At 35.9% G+C, this 21,155-nt stretch overlaps 1 pseudogene; it reads right to left on the bottom strand.

Moving 5' to 3' along the window:
• Window positions 1–3,413: 3,413 nt before the first annotated feature.
• LOC100609455 (charged multivesicular body protein 4a-like) lies at window positions 3,414–4,140 on the bottom strand (annotated as a pseudogene).
• Window positions 4,141–21,155: the final 17,015 nt, after the last annotated feature.

Genomic DNA, 21,155 nt, shown 5'->3' with positions numbered 1-21,155 from the left:
AATCCTGAAGATGAAAGTTACATAAAATAACAGATTTACCCTGTGCTTTGAGGTTTCAAAGTGTGATAACATTTCTCTTAGTTTCTCTCATATTTCTACTCTCCAGGAAATATTGTTTATACTTTTGCCTTTAAAAGTATGAAGGCAATTTCATCCCCATTCCACCCTGCCAAGAATGGTCAGTGAAACTGGGAAGACACTATTGGATATTGATATTTAAGATTTCTTGGTCACCACATAGCAGATGAAAGGCATTGTCATCTCATTTGTTAATCAAGTGGATGACAAATTTGCTCAGGCCCCTTGATATTAAGATATCTTAAAAGCCGAGCATTGGCAGGAACTGTTTTTCCAATAATTGAGAAAGATCTGCTTAAGCCAATCTTAGATCGTCTACACTCCAGTGCACTTTGTAATCAAATAGAGTTAGTTTAAAAATTGATTTACTCTTTTTATTCCAATAACAGGTATTAGAGATCCCCCCTGTAGTCTCTCCAATAGATGTCAACTCCTATATTCTTCATTACTGAATGAGATATTCACAACTACTGTACCAGTCAGGAAAGCAGAATTATGCTGCAGTAATAAACTATGCCCATTTTTTGTGCATGGTTTATTCAAGAATGTATTCATTTTAGGTACAGCCAAAGAAAGAAGAGCCTTGAATAATTACAGGTAGAGGAAATAAACCAAAAATGTAAAAATTAAAAATGGGTATGAATGACAAAGAGATCCAAAAAAACTGTATCACTGGATCAGTAACCTTTGTTGACATTTAAAATTTTAATTTTGGAGAATCTTAGCTATGGGAGGTTAAGGAAGGGAATTTGAGATAGAGAGTTCTCCTTAGACATGGAGATAAATGTAGCTAGATGTCACAGCTAGAGAGTAATTAATTGCCTAATGCTACCAAGAAGAACTCAGAGAAACAAGGAATAAGTATGGGACTGGGATGAAATGATGGTGAATGACTTCTTGGAAGAGGTAAAAATTCAAATGGAATTTAAGTTTGGTGAAATTATAAAGTAATTAATTGAAAAGAGGAAAAGCACTACAGGTCCATACAATAAATAAAGGCCCAGGAGCCATATGAGAATAAGTCCATACAATAAATAAAGGCTGGAAGCCATACAAGAATAAGCCACACAGGTAAGGATAAAGTTAAACCAGACTGAGAAGAAGACTGCTGACTTCCAGCCTGTGCTGGCTGGGTGCATTACTTTCAATTGGTCATTTTAATTATTTTCTAACCTGAAGAATAAAAGTGTTAAATTTTGACCTCTTTAACTCTACAATAGAATGACTTTTTTCTTTGTATTTTATGTCTTCAGAACCTCACGTTTCTTCTGAGCAAGTTGCTTCTCATTTTTAGACTGCTATAATCTGATGGTATCTGAAAATGTCTAAATGCAGAGATGTAAAATGTGTCATTTAGTTGATTCCAAATACAGATAATTATTTGTTAATTTTTTTCTATATTTATGTTCATTTTTTTTGAGAACTGTGTTCTTATTTAGGTATGTATTAAAACCCAGAGACCGCAGTAACTATGAAGAATTTTAGGTATAAAATACCCAATGAGAACCACTTCCAGTGTTATCCTTGCTAGCCACTAATAGCTCTAGGGTAGAAAATAAACAAATTTCAGTCTATTTCAAGAAATTGCAGAAGATTCTAATAAGCAGATTCTAACACTAATGTGTGAGATATATATAGATAGATACACACACATGTACACACATTTATGTATAATATACATAAATATATAGAATTAGACAAAGTTGTGTTATAATTAGTGTGTATTTGGACAGCAGACTTAAAAATTTCTAAAAGCATTGCAAATAAGTAATCTGCCATCAGATATCCCAGGCTAAGTATATGGACTACAGTGGCAAATAATTTGGGAAGAATGATAGAGTGAGATTGTATTCCTAGACTAGTTATTCATCAGTGGACAAAAACCAAAGCTGACCAATAAGTTTGATTGTCTTGCTTCTACATTTAAGCAGTTGGGGCTCAGAAAGTGATACCCTTATAACTGGCATTTTGACATGTTGAGAGGCCTTGGAAGCTGCCTCAGAATCAAGGTCCTACAGACTTCTCTTGTTCTCCTGATAGAGAGGGACTCTCTCTGGAATTTTCTTATCTGATCAAGAAAGATTCTTTTCAAAATAAATGCAATTGCCTTAAATCACCTCCCTTAGGATCTTATTGAATAATCAGGAAAGATCAACCATAGAAGAAAAGAGAGTGGGAGTCACCGCTATGCCAGAAAGACTTTTCATCTATTCTAAGGGAAGCTCCAAAAGATTACCTGAGGAACTTTGTATAATAAGTCAAGCTTTGTTTTCGTGCAGCTCTACCTCTTGCCATGAAATTTGCCTTCCACCTCCCAGGTCCATGGATCTCTCTCCTATGAGGAGAATATTTAAACATCAAACATCTGGTTCCTCTTTGACTTAATATTTTGTATGACCCCCCTATGCATATGGGTGTACATTAATAAACTTTGTATACCTATCTATTGATCTACCTTTTGTTAGCAAACCTTCAGAAAGTAAAAAAAAGTTTCCCTTCGCCCATATAAAGCCTGAAGTGAAATATTGGATCTGGCCTCTTTCTATGATGTTAGATACGTGAGACTATGAATAGACTCAATCAGGACACCTAGAGCCTCTAGTACCTCCATTAATTTCTAGGTGAAACTGTCCTAGACATACTTTCTTCTATCCTTTTTCCTCTCTTTTTAAAGACAGGGATAGGGAGGAGTGAGTTCACCAGGTCTTCCTCTAGGTATGCATTTTGCCTTTCTTAGTGTCTGCCAATTTGAACAATTGTGTCTGTTGTAGGTTGATGTTGATATAATAATTATCTACTTCTTATGTATCACATTTTTCTATCTTTTTGCATGCCTAGCATTCTTTTAATGTCAGAAATTTGAAATTTTATGTCTTTGGTTGATGGATATTTTTATATTCCTATAAATATTATTGTGGTTTGTTTTGGGATATAGTTATTTGGAAGACATTTGATCCTTTTGAGTTTTTTTTTTAGATCCATTACTAGCTGTGTTATTACTTAGAAAGCTTCTGATTAGTTTCTTCAGTATCCCAAGGAATATAAAGTTTGCAATTCTGGGTGATGGGCATCATATGTGAGTATTGGATACTATTCCCTCTATCTTTCCTGGTGGCTCTTTCCAAGGTCTCAGGTATTTTCTTTTATGCATATGTTTATATTGCAACTGCTTTTAAATAGAAAGGAGCTCAGGTCCTCCTCCTCCAGCAAGTTTCCTCTTCAGAATTGAGCCAGGGCTAAAAAGGCAACAGACCCTTTTCTCTGGGAGGGTCATACTACCAGCCTCAGCAGGATTTCCTCCAAAAGTTATACTCCTTTTGTTCAGCACTTGGCACTTAAGGAAAGGGGAACAACAAGACCAGCCCAGACTTATCAGGATTCCCACGCAGCCACTCCTTTAGTGCTTCTTTGTCTTCATCTGCTTTGGGAGCCGACCCTCCCAGGAAGGCAGATAGTGTGGAGGATACACTAGCCATTTGACTGGGGTTCACTTCCTCCTTGTTGCCGCACATTTAACAATTCTTGGGCCAATTCCTCCTCCAGCTTCTCTAGTTCCTCCAACAGTTCATGATCACCCACATCTTCTTCAAAACCCACAGGTCAAGAAATGGCATCTGAGATCTGCTGGGCCACCTCCTGCTATTCTGTGATGTCATCCATCGGTTCATCTACCTTGCCAATGTCCAGGTCCTGGTAGGCCTTCTTCATGCCTCAGGCAGCTAACTACAAAGTACAAAGCATTTTTGCATTGGTAGTGGCATTCTCAATGACTTCATGCTGAAACTCTAGGGTGGATGATGTTCTATCAGTTTGTGCCAGCTGCTGTTCCCATCTTTTTTTCGCCTGTAAAGCCTGCAGAGCAGCTCTCTTATTCTTGGAACCATGGTTCTTTGAAAGTCTGTTCTCAATGCTGCTAATGAACAATTCATGTTGAATTGTCTGCTCCAGAAACTCCTGTTTCTTGCTTACCATCTCCTCTGTCTCCTTCAATTTCTATATTGTTTCTTCAGGGGTTTCACTCCTCTTCTGCTCCTTCCTCAAGAGTTTGCTGGGACCACTCATGGCAAGCTTGCCTCTCTAGCCTCTGCTTCTGGGCATCCTCCACAGTTCTGCCTTGTGTTGATCATTATTCTGCCCAATACTCAAGAAGGACCCTCTGCAGGTCTATGGACTTCTCGCTCTGAATATCACTAGAATTATCTCTCCATGCTCCTCTTTCTTTTTGTTACAAAGTCTATCCTCCTTTGTCTCGCTGGATTCCACTTCCATATTCTCAACTCAGAGAGTCTCCCAGACTCCTTTTAGATTCTGTTTTCTTGCGCTGTGTCCTGGAAACTCTCTTAAGGCAATGCACTTGGACAATTTTAGGGCTTTCTCTTTTATTTCCCATATCTCAGGGAACACTGTTCTTTGTTTCCTGATATATCTTGTTTTGAAGATTGTTGTTTCATATCATTTCCCCCCTGATTTTGAGTTTGCTTCACATGTAAAGTTTCTGCTACACCATCTTGGCCAGAAGCTTCCCTTATGCTTTACAGGTAGATATAATTTCTACTATTCCCTCCAGGATAGACTATTGCTTCTGATTTACCATCTGACTGGCAATGAAGAGAGGCAGTTACACAGCTTCCATTTCTACAGCAGCTGTTATACAGGACAGTGACCACTTTTTGAGTTCTACCAAATTTTTTATAGTTCATTTTCAATATATTTTGTGTACATGGAAAAATAACTGCCAGTTAAGTTTGTGGATAGAGAAGACACACTGAGGGCCTCAGCATGTGTCACAACTTCGTTTATTATCTGTTCCCTTATGTTTTTCCCATTAGAGAGCCTAATGATTATTTTGGACCCTGAATGGAGTATCAGCCTAATTTCTGTGTCCAGTCATCCTCAAAATGTTTGTGTATTTATGTTTCCTGGTATGCCCTTCCCTAAGTAAGTGACAATTGTATTATTCTGTTCTCAATACTGCTAATAAAGATATACCCAAGACTGGGTAATTTATAACGGAGAGAAATTTAATGGGCTCACAGTTCCACATGGCTGAGGAGGCTTTGCAATCATGGCAGAAGGCAAATGAAGAGCAAAGTCACATCTTACATGGTAGCAGACAAGAGAGCTTGGGAAGGTGAACTCCCATTTATAAAACCATCAGAGCTCGTGAGACTTATTCACTGCCACAAGAACAGTATGGGGGAAATCGCCACCCCCCCGCCCCCCCACCCATGATTCAATTATCTCCACCTGCTCCCACCCTTGAAACATGGCAGTTATTACAATTCAAGGTGAGATTTGGGTGGAGACACAGTCAAATCATATCAGCAATAGATCCATTTGAGGAAGTACTATGGGAATTATTGTAACATCATTCCCCCCAAATACTCATTGTCTACCGTAGTCAATTGGTACTGGATCTGAAAAACTGTCCCTAAACAGAAATTAATTCAGAAATTGTGACTTGTTTGCGTATGGTTGCCTTTAGCCCCTGAATAACTATATTTGACTTCTTTGATTCTATCCACCTCATCCCTACCTTGGTGTTTCTCAACCTCAGATACATGGATATTATTGTTTGCATATTTCTTTCTTGTGGGGGCTATTCTGTGTATTGTGTGATGCTTAGCAGCAACTTTGGCCTCTACTGTTCTGATGCCAGCAGCATCATTCTGCCAAAGTGACAGCCAGCAATATTCCTAGACCTTGTGCAATTTAGAAAACTTTTTCCTGGTTGAGAACCACTTTCTAGGAACTTTAAGTATTTTTAAGCATCTTTATAGACCTCTCAAATATTTATCAGATTATATCAGATCTTCTCCAGTTACCTCTCAAATAATCCTAATTATTATGATCAGTCAGCCTTCTGTCTACCACTTGTTTCCTGTTTTTCACAGTCATCTTTATTGCCAATTATGCTCCAAATGTTTGAGTAGCATTTCTTATCATCAGTATGGAAATGTAGAAAGTGGCCACTGAGCTTCTCAGGAATGTGTGCATACTTTTCATCAGCACTGGGGTAAAAAGAGTATTCTCTAGTCCCTCTCATGGGATATACTCAACTGGTGGGTTTTCCAGTCTTATGTTGTTTATCCATACCAGCATTCCTACTTCCAATTTTTCCATTTTATGCCATATCAGTTTTGGCATTTCAATTTTACTTTGTTTGGGTATCACCTTTCTCAAACTTCCAAAAACAGTATGTCAATTTCATTTCCTAGCACATTGCCAAGATGTTAAATCCTGTATTATGAGAGAGTGCTCTCATATCCACAAACTCTTCTTCTTTCAATTTTGCATTCTCTTATCTTCTCCCCTTAGTCCAGCCTCCTCAGTATCTAACCCTAATTCTAACAGTAAATGTTGGCTGAGCCCAGCAGCAAATTCTAGGTATAATCTCCTACTTATGGTACACCCTGCACTTTCCAGCTTGGTTATCTTCTAATTTAGTTTCGATTATTGAACTTGCAGACTGAAGGGTGTTAGTGTGGGTAAATTCTAATGGGGGTTTATAGTTTCTTGCAAAACAGCAACCTATACATTGATTTCAAGCAAGAAAGGCACAGAGAGTAGTGGGCCTTTAATATGGGCCTAGAGTCTTCACAAGTATCTGAGCATTCAATAGTTTGAACTGCATTTACCCAGATAACCCTATAATATGCCTTTGAGTCCCAATTTACATAATCAGAACCCTGGTTTTAGTAAGGTAGGCATTCATTCCAAGTTTGAGAATTCAACCCTCTTGATAGTTTTGCTGCTACAATTATTCTTAAATCCTGGGCTTGATTCTGTGTTTTGTCTGCTCATCAACTGTGGTAAAAGAGAATTTCAGTAGAACTAACCAAGGAGGCCCTCTAGTTTTCGCTCTTAGCTTTTAATTGGTGACTAACTACCCTTAGCCTTTTCTTTATCGAATACATCGTAAGTCCTAGTAAGAACCATTCAACTCCACTTTCCTAATGATAATTACTTCCCCAGAATTCTTAAACACCTGAAATATGCCCCCATTAGTGTATATGCCCAATATTACTTTAGCACAATGGAAAGCTTAATGATTACATTGCCAGAGCATGCAAGACGCTAACAGTGTTACACATTCTACCGGTGATGGAGTTTTCATTGCTTGCAGTATGGTGGTTAATCTAGCTCCAAATTTGCGCTTTCAAGTAGGCTTCCTCAGTGATTTTTGGCATCACCTGTCTAAGGTAAATTTCTCTAAGAAAAACCTGAAGCTGAGATTTGTGTGAAAAAAATATTAAGTAAGGAATGCTTCTGGGATCAACAACAGTAGGAGAATGAAAGAAGTAGGACAGAGCAGAGGGATGTTGAATCGTGATGAAGTCACCACAAATCCTTCAGATGGTTCTGTGGGGAATTCTGGAGTGGAACACACCTACAAAATTCTTTACTTAAAGCAAGGGAGGCAAGCCCTTTAATTCCTACATTGACCCATCAGTGGATGTAGGCTGCTTCTCATAAAGGTGGTGTAACCCTGGCCAAGTCAGCTTTCTTTTGCAGAGTACAGTTACCAGAGAGGGACTTGGTTGACATTTTTATGCTGCCAACGTCTCCAGAAGCTTGGAAAATAAGCAACTCAGTCCTGAAGTGGAGAGTGGCATCTCTGTGTTACCCCACACTCATTATGTTGCTTACACCAACAAATGAAGATGTGATTGTAGGACCTCCCTCACAGGCTTCAGTGAACTAGATGATTTTTTTTTTTTTTTTTTGGCAGGGGGAAGGATGGCTTCTTGGCCTCTAGACAGATGACTTCTTTTCGTAGGGACTCAGGCTCAGCCCTACTTAAAGACAAGGTGAATAACTCAAGAGTATTTCTAGTGAGATAATTGGCTGTCTCCCCTCTGCCCCCGACCCTGCTAGTTTTGTTATTGACCTCATTCCAGAGATTGCAATTAATCAGTGATGTTTCTTCTGATGACTGGTATAGATAGTGACTTTCCTAAGTGGCAACTCAGAACTTTTTATTCTGAATGACCTAAAAGGTAATAATGCGAGCTTGAGAAATATAGCCTGCATTGTTGTGGCCCTGAGCATTTGCTCCCATAAATAATACATGATACAGTCTTCCACATGGACTGTAAATTATTAAATGATGTGTGATACTTCTGAATTTAAATAGCACCGCTAACTAGACGCAATAGACTTTGCACACACACACACACACACACACACACACGCACCCCACTTCCCTGATAACAAGTAATGTCAGCAGTAGGAGACAGTGTGGTAGTAGAGGAACTAAGATTTTTTTAATGTTCTATTTAATTTTGTGAGGAACTTTTTAAAAAGTGAAAGTTCATTAAATGGAATATGTTACCATTTGTAATTTTACTGGCACTTCCTGTCTGTGCAGTGGAAATTAATGCCCATTTTCATGTTCATATAGGGATCAGTATCTTAAACTAGACCTGGAAAACACATGTTGTACTACATGCCAATGTTTCATATTAGTTCTGCCTTAGTGGGCAGTAATTAGGTCATGCCTAATTACTGAATTTTTTTTCCATTCTCGTTCTTTTGCCTCCACTAAACCCACACATTTTTTCTTATGTCTGCCCCTTTATTCTCCCTTTTCTCAATACTCTATTTTCCCATTCACCTTAATGGATTGATTAACAGGTAATAGTACACAACACATTTGTTATCACTGATAATTTTATTTATTGCATATAAAATATTCTTGGCAATCCAATTTTTTAATCTTGTGGGCTATACTCACCAAGTTCATTACTAAACACAAACCTTATGAAATTATAAAAAGTGAAAATGCAATAGCTGCCTTTTAATTTTTTCATTCTTTTACCAAACTGCTGAATTTGGATGAAAATTCAATATACTATAATTGTGAAACATGTGGAATATTTTCTCACCTGAGGGGTATTTGTATATTCTATAACCGTCATCCACTGAGGTAACAACAAGAAAGAAATTATTTAGGTTCTCTAATGTATACTTTCATATTTTTTACTTGATTGTCCCAAATTCCTATACTCTTTCCTAGCAAATTGTACCACTCATTGTTTTATTCATATATTATACCTATGAGCATTTCACACCTTACTGATTCTTCCTTTACTCAATTTTCCTTCACTCTTTTTTTTTTCCTAAAGAAAACTTACTTAGTCTGTGAGAGTAATCTCTTATGTCACCTCCTGCCAGATGGAAACCTAATTATCCTTTTCTCTGTGCTTTTACAACCATTTTCTGGTGTTTACCCAATATAGCAGTCATTCAATTTTATTTTCTTAAATGTGTTCCTTTACCTGTGTAACTTGAGAACAAAGAATGGGTCCTTCCATCACCACATTTGTTACAGTATTTTGTGAAATTTTTTGACCAATGGCATTTTGGTTTCAATCAGGGATGGAAAGTGATGGGAATGGATAACCCCATTGGAATGATGCTTCTATTTAGAGCAGTGCATTGTATACTGGAGGAAATAGTATACTGGAGTGGTAGAGCAAATGGGAAAGTCCCAGACTTGGGATCAGGAGAAGTTGCTTGCAATAGTTTCCCTAATATTCTCACATTGCATACTTCTGGGTTTGCTACTTGAGTCCTTTGAGCCTCATTTTCTTTATCTGCTGAACATAAATAGAAATCCCCATGTCATCTTTATGCTTTATAAAGTTATGACTTAGATGTAGCAATTATAAAGTGAAAGCCACAAGTAAAGTGCATGAGAAGAAACTATATAATGGCTCAGAGCACAGTCTTCAGAGACATACCTGTTTATATCCATTCTCTGTCACCCATCTTAGGCAATGACTTTAGTCAGTTCCTCCCCACCCCAGGTGTTGGGATAGTCCACTGGAGCCAACCTGGTCATGGGAAAGAGCTTGGAATCTAAGTCTGCAGGGGTTGGCCTGGGATAGGGGTGGGTCCAAAGCCAGGGGGATTGAGATCAGTTCTGGTGGTGGGGCAGGCTTGGAGGCTCTGTGGATACCAGCCTGAAGCCTGGGGCTGTGGGATAGACCCAGTGTTGGGATCTGAGGCAAAGCCTGGTGCTCAGTTTCCTCTCCATCCCCAAGCAGAGAGTACCTTCTCTCTGAGCTGTGCCACTTGGAGTCTGGGGAGCGTAACATGGATAATGTAAAAGTGTTCTTCCTATCCTTCTCTATGCATCTTCTCTTATTTCTGTGCTATACTCAAGTGCTGTAATCTCACACTTTTTGTGAAGGTATTTTCCTGTGTGGATAGTTGTTCAAGCTGATGTGGCTTTTTTGGGTGGCGGCAAATTGAGTACTGGAGAGTCCTCTTCCACCATCTTGCTCTTTAAATGGCCTTAAGCATTTTTATTAGCTCCACCGAATTCTAGTTTTTCTCAATATAGGGACAATATGCTCATCATAGATTGTTCTAAGTATTAAATAAGACAATACATGCAGAGCACTTACTGAAGTGCTAGTATATAGTAGTGCTCAATAAATGACAGTGGTGGTTGAAGCAGGTAGTATTGGTGGGCTGTGATTTCAGATGACATTTGGCTTGGAGTAAATAATACAGGGATGCCAACAAGTGACAAGAAACACCTTATTTATATTAGCGCATATATAAAGTATCCATGTTTCAGTCATAGTCATGTTTATGTAAAACACCTCTTTTTGCCTTTATCTTTTAAGTAAAACTAAAATTTTATTAAATGAAAGCATGCAAAGCAAAACTAATATCCATAAAGTATATTTTTAAAACAAAATTTTAAAATGATAATTAGGTACATTTTCACAAATCATGAAATATTATCAAACTTCCTCAAATTATCTGTTTTAATTTAAAGAGTGAAACCTTTGGCTTGTCTCACTTATCATTTCACTTCATATAAACATTCCAAGGTTTCATTTCTGAAGCGTTCTTCATAAATGAGGCCTCTCTACTATCAATGATTGATCTCAAAGCAGAGAAACAGGAGAGTGGTAGAAAATTATAGTGCCTATCTTATGTGGCCACCCGTTAGAGTTGCCCTTAAGTTTTCTTGTATTTTGAACTAACATCAAAAATGGAAAGATGTGCATTATATCTGAATTTGCTTCAGCATCAGCCTCATAAATCCTGCACTTCTCTTTGCCCAATGAGAAAACAAAGACTATACATTGGAGGAATGTGTTGGTGAAAGTCTTCGTAGAAAGTAGGTTACTTTATAAGTTAGAGCCAAGGATCTTGACAAATCTTTTTCTTAACTTCTTGTTTTACTTAATATGATAAACCAAGCACATATGCTGATACCCTTGGCATTTTATAACTTGCTACCATGTTCATAACCACTCAGAGAAATTAATAAAAAATAAAACCATTGTACCTTATACACTAAGGAATACCAACTTACAGATTCCTATTCAGATTATAAAAAGGGGAATAGCTAGAAGTCAGTGGATCAATATAGGGCAGTTTAAGGCACAATACCACCCCAGTGAAAGAGATGATTTGGGGCAAGATGTGTTTTTCAATAATTCTTAATTAGATGCTCTGTAGGAAATTACATTTTTACTTATAATTACTTTCTTTTTCTTTTCTTGAAAGTCTCACTCTGTTGCCCAGGCTAGAGTGCAGTGGTGCAATCATAGCTTACTGCAGCCTCAAACTCCTGAGCTCAAGTGAACCCCTCCTGAATAGCTGGGACTACAGGCATGTGCCATCACACTGGCTATTTTTTTTTTTTTTTTTTGTAAAGACTGTGTCTCACTATATTGCCTAGATGGTCTCAAAATCCTGGACCCAAGTGGTCCTCCCATCTGGCCCTTCCAAACTGCTGAGATTACATGTGAAAGCCATGGTGCCTGGCCTATGGCATTTTTTCATATGATGCTATCATCAGAGCAAGAATGTAACAAAAACACCATTACTTTCCTAGGTAGAAAAATTTTGGTATAAATGATTGTGAGTTGTAAACGTAGGCTGGTGCATGTGTCATATCACCAGTTTCACCAGATGGTACATAGCTAAGGCTATGTACCATCTTCAGATATGCCTACCTCCAAAAGAGAAGAGGGTCAGTATGAAGTTATCATGGGGATAACTGATTTTTGTAGGTTGTGTAATATCATATGTGGCCCTGGATATGTTTAGATGACCACATGGGAGTTAGAGTTGTATTTTAGCCTTCAAGATATTTTTAAATTTTAACTTTTCTCAGACTCTTAAGGAAGAATCATGTCAATTTACCTGTAACTTCACAAATTAAAGGCACTCTTTGGACATATTCATGAAGCTGACCTTATATAAATCTATATTTCCATAATTATATATTAGAAAATAAATTATTTTCTACTGGGTTATGCATTTTGATTTTAACTGAAGTAGCAGAAGGTAATCTGAAATTGTATTAAAATGCTTAGGGACATTAGTGGGTTGAAATGACAATAAAATGCTTAAAAATAATAGTGTATTTACCATCTTCTTTTCTTAATTCACCTTCTGCTGTTGGCCTAGGGTGTTATAAATACAGCATCCATTGAAGCTGAAATAATACTTTATAACTCCTGTTTTGTCATGATTGAGGCATAGGCTGAACACATAAATGATAGTCAGTACCAAGTATACATTAGATGCCTTGCATTTTCATTTAAATAAAATTTTAACTGAATTTTGCTAAATTATTTTCCTTTTATTTGCAAAGCTGGAGGTAATTACTTGGAATTATTTGCTGTTTTGGGGTAGTATTGGTGTCTTAATCCTGATTTCCTATACTTTGCTTCTAAAACAGAGGTTAGGGGTGAACTGGATCTTTTCTGTCTTCAGTTTTTCTATTCTTTCTTTTGGATTGCACACACAATTATGTTCAATAAGAATTTTGGACAGTTTAAAAACGTGAATACACAGGAAATGTCAACTCTGCAGACCCAGGTTGCTCAAAGTGCATATCCCAAAAAAGGCCTGTTTTCAGGGCTGGCTTTTGACTTAACTCCTGGAAACTGAGCTCCTGAAGTGTTTTATTTGATGAGTGCTTTTGTAAGCCTAAGGCTTTGAACCACAGTATCTAGTATTTCCAGATAGTTTTTGCTAACAATATTATATATGGTGAGCACCTGCTTTTTCTTTGGTGTTCCGGAGCTTAAGTAACTGAGCTCAGTTCCACTGGTGCTGCATGCCTACAGGGCTGACCCTCAGTAAAAGTCCTGGACATCTAGACTAGGGAGAGCTTCCTAGGTTGAAAACATTTTGCATGTGTTGTCACACATTATTGCTGGGAGAATTAAATGTGATCTATATGACTCAACTAGAAGGGGACACTTACAACTGGTTTCCTGCAGACTTTGCCACAGCACCTTTTCCCTTTGCTCATTTTCATCTGCACTCTTTTCCTCTCATAGGCAGTAAATAGGAGTATAACACTTCTAGGATATCATCTAACCTCAGGGTGGTCTTGGGGACCCCTGACACAGTGGGCTATTCTCCAGTTTCAGCTGTAGCAGTGCAAATATAATTTGGGCATCACAGGCTATCAGTTTTAGATTTCCAGTCTTTTATGCCACCTATTCCTCTTCTTGTCCTCTTATCATAAATCAGATAAGCCTCGTCTCAGCTCCTTACTTTTTCCTCTATTCTATTCTAAATTCTATTCCACTCCACTCCACTCCTCTCCTCTCCTCTTTTCACCTCTCCTCTCCTCTTCTCACCTCTCCTCTCCTCTTCTCACCTCTCCTCTCCTCTAGTGAAATCAATGAGGTCTACAAAAATAATTGTGAGAAGAAAATATTGGAATCAATGAAATACCCCAAATTGGTCATTGTTAATAATTTCCACTTTTGCCCTCAATTCATTCTTGCCATTCTCTCTTCTGGCTGTCTCTCCCCACCAAATCAAACTGAAATCCCTTTGCCTGGCTTCAAGACAACAAAAATCTAGTTTTCCATCATCCAATCTATTTTATTTAACACTACTTTGCAATTATAACTTCTTCTTTTGTATAAGCTTAGTTTGTCCACTTTACTATTCCCACACTATATTCATTTATTTAGCTCAATTATACACTCAGCTACTCTCTTAATAAAAAACTCATTTATTTGGTAAATGGGTGTGCCATACACAGAGTTAGACATTATAAATATACAAATAAAAACACAGATATCTTGCTTTTATGGAGTTTACAGACCTTCAATAAATGCACAAATAATTAACTCCTTATAATTATGAGAATGTTTTAAAGGAGAAGCATATCTTTGCTTAAATCTCCTCATCTACACTTGTATTATTTGTTTTACTATTATGCAACATCCTCCTACCTACAACAATGGAATAACTATAAATAGATGTGACATTTGAAATTATTCTAAGAAATACTAGAAAATTTCTATACTTTGGCAGTATAACTTAGAATGAGTTCTCATATACCCATCGAAGTGGGAGCTAAAGGTAATCTCTTTTAAAGAGACACAAATCTTTTCAGGCATATTCTGCACTGTGAGATATCTCTTCCCAATTTTTTCCCCTATCACATTAAATAGAACCTAGACAATACCCCTCACCCAATGGCCCGCTTTGAAATAAGAGTATGAGCCACAATTTTTTGCTCCATATGTATTAACTAAAGAAAATTAAGATGTAGTTTATAATTTTTTTTACCACAGATTTTGAAGCAAAGCGGGATCTTATTGTTTGTGTGTGTGTTTCTACTTTTTGTTCTTTTTTGTTTTTATTTTCTGAACATTTATTGTTTTGCTGCTTGTCATATTATTAGTGCTTACACTTAATGACATTTTACTTTCTGTATAAGATCAATATTATTGTATGTGTATAATTCAGCAACTCAAATTCTGCTATAAATACACATGCACACACATGTATACACACATACTCACACACTGATACCATAAGTCTAAACAATTATTTCTTGTCTAGCTATAAGAGGACCAATGCAACTAGTTCATCATATCCCTTATTTGCTCCCCAAATTCTGTATATTTTAAATATTTCCAGGAATTAGGAAGTTGGCTAGCCCTTTGTATTTTGTCAATCTCTCTGTGTAGTCTAATGTAAGTTTTTGTGTAATACAAAGATAAGGTAAGTTAGAGTTCAATTGCAAATTCAGATTAGGACCCTCAACCCTAATATATCATTACTAAAGAGAACTTCAAATATATATATATATTTATTGAATATATATATTCAATAAATATATATATATATATTTGTTGAACACTTCCAAAAAGAGTAAAATAACAACTGTAAAAGGAAGAGACTTGATACAGTTCATGTGCTTATTTTTAAAAATTTGTTTGCAATATGAATAGGGCACCATAATCTAAATTTTACAGATGATGAAACTGGGACTGCCCTCTGTGACACTGAATAATAAGTCCAGGGTCACAGCAAAAGTAATTAGAATAGATTGAGGCCACTAACTCCAATATTAGTGCCCCTTGCATCACAAATTCCTTCCACTTGAGGATTCTTTTTACCTTCATGATGGCATTTTTTTTATTTCCCACTCTGAGTATTTGTTTTCAAATACATATAACTTTAACTTTATTACAGTTTTGAGTAAAAAACTTGTTAACTTCTTATAAAATTTTCTCAATGCATCAGATAATTCTGTTAGTAAATATTGAGTTGATGATTTAAAATTCTTATTTATATTATCATTTGTTTTAAAAATAATTGGAGATGACTTAAAGAAACACAGACAATATCTTGAGTGAGTATGAATGGACAGTAATTAATGAGTTATTAATTGATAAAAGAAAATTTACTTGTGAGTGTCCTATTTAAGAAGGTTGAAATAAATTGAACATCTTTAAAGAAATATAATATTTAATCATATAATTATAGTTCAGTTGTTAAGAATTTGGGAGTTGAATCAGAGAATCCAGATTCAAATTAGAATATCAATCATTCCATAGCTGAGGGACGTTGAGCAACTCACAAAACATCTGTAACCCTCAGTGGAGTATCTAAAAAAGCGAAATAATAATAGTATATTATGAGGATTCAATGAAATAATGAATGTTAACAACTTAGTCCCCTACCTGGAACATAGTAAGAACTTAATTAAGATTATGTGTTATTTTAAAATTATATATAAAATCAACCTGAGTAACAGTATTTGTTATACCTGCTACAAAAACCCATTAAGTGCATTGTCTCTTTTAACCCTTTACAACCACACCATAAAGGAATTATTATTAGGGAGGAAAAATCACTCACTAAAGGCTTCATATATGGGGTAATATACGGCAGAGTTTGCTGGTTACTGAAGTCAGGCTTCATAAAATCATCTTAAATCCTCTTCTCAGCTTCCCCATCATTCATACAGAGTCAATGAAATAACAAATACATAAGTTCATAGTTTTTATTAGTACCCATTTAGATACATATAAATTTTCTATTTACCATTGCTAGGTTTACATTAGTGATTATTTCTGGCTAAATTAAGTGCCACATGACCAATGTTAATATTAGTTTCATAACATATTTCACTTTACTACATATACCATGGTGGTTTCTATTCACTTTATGGGGAGCAGGGGTGGGGAGAAGACCCACCTGCAAATAAATGAGGCTGGTGAGAGATTGTGCCAAATTCTCAAATTTAGAAAACTGTTGTCAAAACGGAACCTGAGACTTGTTACTTTGACATTGTGAAGCACAATCGTGAATGACATTATGAAGCACAACAGTGATCCTGGACGATCAAGGTCAGATTTCAGGATCAGCCAGGCAATTGCGTTAAGTCCCCTATTTAATATTCTCCAGAGGCAGAAACTGGCTATTGTACAAGCTACAAATAAATTATCATTTTAGCAACTCTTCCCGTAAAGTAACTGAAAGATTCAAACATGATGAGCAAAATTACTCAAATACTATGACTCAATATAAAATTATTTGGAAAAATTGGTTTTGTTGATTCTGATACTTGATAAAATCAAGAAAACTAATCAATACTTTACTTAATATACATTCTTCTTACTGGTCGTATATGAAGGCCCACCAATATCTTCAGGGATCTGGAGATGGATCAGCAAAGTCCAAAATTCAAGGAGGTTGTAGCTTTGTAAGAGATAAATACAATAAACAATAACAATACTAGTGTAATAGAGCCAATGATGGGACACTCATATTTGAGTAGAAAGTCATTCTGTGCACAGAGTGGTGTAGAGATATCTTATTATGTAGGCATAGTGAAAGATGATAATTAAAATTTGGAAGGCAGCAGAGGTATTATCACAAAGGACATTCAGTTCTACTAAAGGTTTTCAGGAATGAAAGTTTCTCAAGCAATGGTAAGAAATTCTACCTGGTCGGGAGTGAAATACTTAAACTTATGGCAGTGTCACTATAAACATTACAATTGTTGTTCTGATGTCTCTTGTGCTTTTGATGATCCTATCCAAAGCTAAGTCATATTTCTGACTAACTGAAACTCTATCTTTGCTTCTCTCACTCAAATTAAAATATCTCAATGTAAGTGAGAAATGTGAATCTACCCTACTTCATTTAAAAATAGGTAATATACCCACAAGCAGAGGATATTTGGTAATATATCATTTCAATCTCATTCATGGACATTTAGTACCTCAGTCTATTAATATTGCCAATGATACCACTATGCAGAGAGATTGCCTCAGTTGATATGTTCAGGGACAGACATGAACATGAGGAGTGGCTATTTGTGCTGGTTTTCTGAACTTACAGCCTTCAAACTTTCTAAATAGCTCTTCTCTTTAATGTAGGGACTAATGTTTATTTTGCAAGTTGTCCTGAATATCTACAAATTGTTTTTCTGCCAAGCACACTAACATATTGCTTTCACATCAAAGTTGAATGCAATTCTCAGGTGCACTGTTATGTCCCAGTAGTGGGTCTTAGAAAAGAGAAACATATAATTACTCCTATTCTGGTGTAAATTTTCAAAATGATACACATTTAGTGAATTGATCTGTCAAACTCCCCTAAGGAAATCCACTCCTCAGAGTGCTCATTAGCTCTCCAGGATTCAGCACTGTTTTAGCACCTTTTCTTACCAAATAGCAGCTCCCCTAGGGTAAACTCTAATATGGTTTTCATTCCTAACTTGCTTTAGCAACAAGATTTGTGTATGATAACCACTGAAAGTCCATCCCATCTCAGCAAGTAGATGCTGACTATGTTACCTTAACCTGTTTATGAAGACTGGGACATGACATTTGCTCTTGTAGTTAGGGTACTGCAAATTTCTCCCCTGTGACTGGTCCTCATCCTGTGTGGAAACTTTGTCTTTTCTGTCCTTCTCACTCACTCACCGATTTTATTTATTATCCTGATTTCATTTAACAATAAATATTTGTTAGATCAAGCTTATGCAACCTGCGACCCGTGAGCTGCATGTGACCCAAGATGGCTTTGAACGCAGCCCAACACAAATTTGTAAACTTTTTAAAACATTATAAGATTGTGTGTGTGTGTGTGTGTGTGTGTGTGTGTGTGTGTGTGTCTAGCTCATTAGCTATCGTTAATGTTAGTATATTTTATGTGTGGCCCAAGACATTTCTTCTTTTTCCAATGTGGCCCGGAGAAGCCAAAAGATTGGACACTCTTGTGTGAAATGCTCCTCCTGTACTGTCAGTCATATCCATAAACAGAATGTTTTCAGTTACACTCTTCCTTGCATTTTGACCTTATATTTATTGGAATTTATGCTAACAATTCTAGCTATGTAAGGATTGTAGGTTTAAAAGAATATATTCATATTTAATCTCAAAGATGATGCTGATGATAGAAACTTGGCTATATTTCAAATATGATGAAATAGGGCCAAATGTGTAGTCAAACCTCCTCCTCCTTAGTACAAAAAACAAATATTTTGAAAATCCATTACATTTCAGGGGAGTGGAAAGCATCAAATATGTAAAAATTCACCCTGGACTTTAAATGGCTGAATTAGCAAGTTGTACTTTCCAGAGATTCAAAAAAATCAATAGTAAGTAAACATAGTACATGTACAAAAGAAAGTAAAAATAAAAATACTCAAATAAGAAGAATGGAGCTTTGAAAATAATTTTTCCACTACTAAAAACTCCTTGAGTAGACCCTATATGTCCTTTCCCAGCTCAGAGCTCAACATAGGAATATAGGTTTTTGAAATTGAGGAGGGAATTTAAGGTGTTACTAATCTGTTTTAATTGGTCATATGAAAAATTGACTGTGACACCGCAATATGTAGAAAATTTTTCAATAACGAAAGTATCTGTAACGTAAAAACCAAAAACTACAACACAAAAACATACATAGTTTGACCTGAAATATAACACTCGATCAGAATGTTTCATAGGAAGCTTGCCCTAGAAAATCTTAGGTGGACAATCATTTAAATATAGTACAGATATTACTATAATCTACATAATTTAAAATTATGCATATATATACATATATGTTCACAGACATAGCAATGTTCAATGCATGATATTACATTTGGATAGTATTTAACCTTATCTATGGATTATCATGCAGAATCATAGCAGTTGAATGTCACAACAGTTTTGTAAGAAAGACCAAATATTATTATTATTCCGATTGTAGATGAAGAAATTGAGGTTTAGAAAAATTTCTTTAATTACAGTGTAGGTGGTTCTTCAGATCAAATCCTTGTATATGGAAGTATGTTTAATATAGTAGCCTAGTCACTGATTTCTATTTCTTGCTAATGGCTCTTCAAAAGATGCTGTATCCATGGGAGTCATAGTATGTGTGTGGGTGTGTTGAAGTACTTCTACAGCGAGACCATGATTTAAAAAGTTTGTCATCTTATTTTTTCAGACTGTGTATATTTAACTCTCTACATTATTACTATTTTAAAATATTTAATAAGTTAATATAGCCTTCCATTCTAGTATTCTTTTGACATTTCTGTGACTTTTATTCATTCTTGTGCTTAGATATACAATGGAAAAATTATCCTTTACCTCATCTTAGAATAGAGTTTAGGTTTAGCATCAAAAACTTTTGAAAAACTGCTTTACTAATTTCTCCTAACATAAATTTCTTTCAAATTACTTTAACCAGAGTTGAAACTAATGAAACTGGTCAAATCTTTAATATGAGATACTGCAGCTCCATTAAAAAGAATCATGGCCTTGACCAAATGGGAATTAATTAATGTTATCTATCACATCAAATAGGCTAACAAAGAAAAATCTCATGGTGATTATCAGTAGAAGCAGAAAAAACATTTCACAAAATTCAACAACCATTCATAATAAAAACTCTTAGTAATCTAGGAATGAAGGAGAACTTTCTAAACTTGTTAAAGAACATCTACAAAAAACCTACAACTAATATACATAATAGTGAGAAACTAAAAACGTTTCCTTTAAAATCATCTAACAGAAACATCTAAACTGATGTTTGACCAAATAATCTGCGTACCTTCACCCAGCCAAGTTGACAAATAAAATTAGCACGGCCTAGTTACCATAGACAGAGGAAAGAATTTGGGAGTTAAGTAGTAAATAGCAATAAGCCTAACTTAAATCCTTTCTTTCTATAGCATCCCCTGTTCATTCAGAAGTTCAACTATTCTCTCCCTATGCTATTTTCCTCTGCTGTATGAACATATTCAGTATCTCTTTAAAAATCAGTTCATATATATATATATATATATACACATATCCTCTCTAGTTTTTGCTTGTTTTCACTTTCCGAGCCATCAGTAAAATCATGTCCATAGCATGCACCTGCACAGTCTGGTACAAAATAAGCCTGCAATAATGGTTGAAAGTTATTAAAGTTATCCTTTCTTTCTATGGTTTTAATCATTATAAAGATAATGTCTATGTTTCCTCAGATTATTTTTCAATTGTCTTGAAATCTTGGACTTCTAATTCTTCTCTTTATTGCTGGCTGTTGCTTATGGTGGATTTTTTCAGTTTTTTGTTAATTTGTTTTTAGGTAAACTTTGAGAGTTCCTTTTACTGTTGGGAATTCCTTGCAGCCTAAGTTGTAAAAATGTCACTCCACGGTGCTAGGAACCACAGTAGTATTAACAACTTGGGAAGACTATTTTTGGTAGTATTTTTGCTTGTGATTTTCTGCCCAAAGTATTAGAATAAATTTAAATCTCTAATGTGTATGACATTTAGGGATCTTCC

The sequence above is a fragment of the Pan troglodytes genome, chromosome 12, assembly GCF_028858775.2.
Source record: "Pan troglodytes isolate AG18354 chromosome 12, NHGRI_mPanTro3-v2.0_pri, whole genome shotgun sequence".
Taxonomy (NCBI): Eukaryota; Metazoa; Chordata; class Mammalia; order Primates; family Hominidae; genus Pan; species Pan troglodytes.
This window is presented reverse-complemented; position numbering and strand designations above follow the sequence as displayed.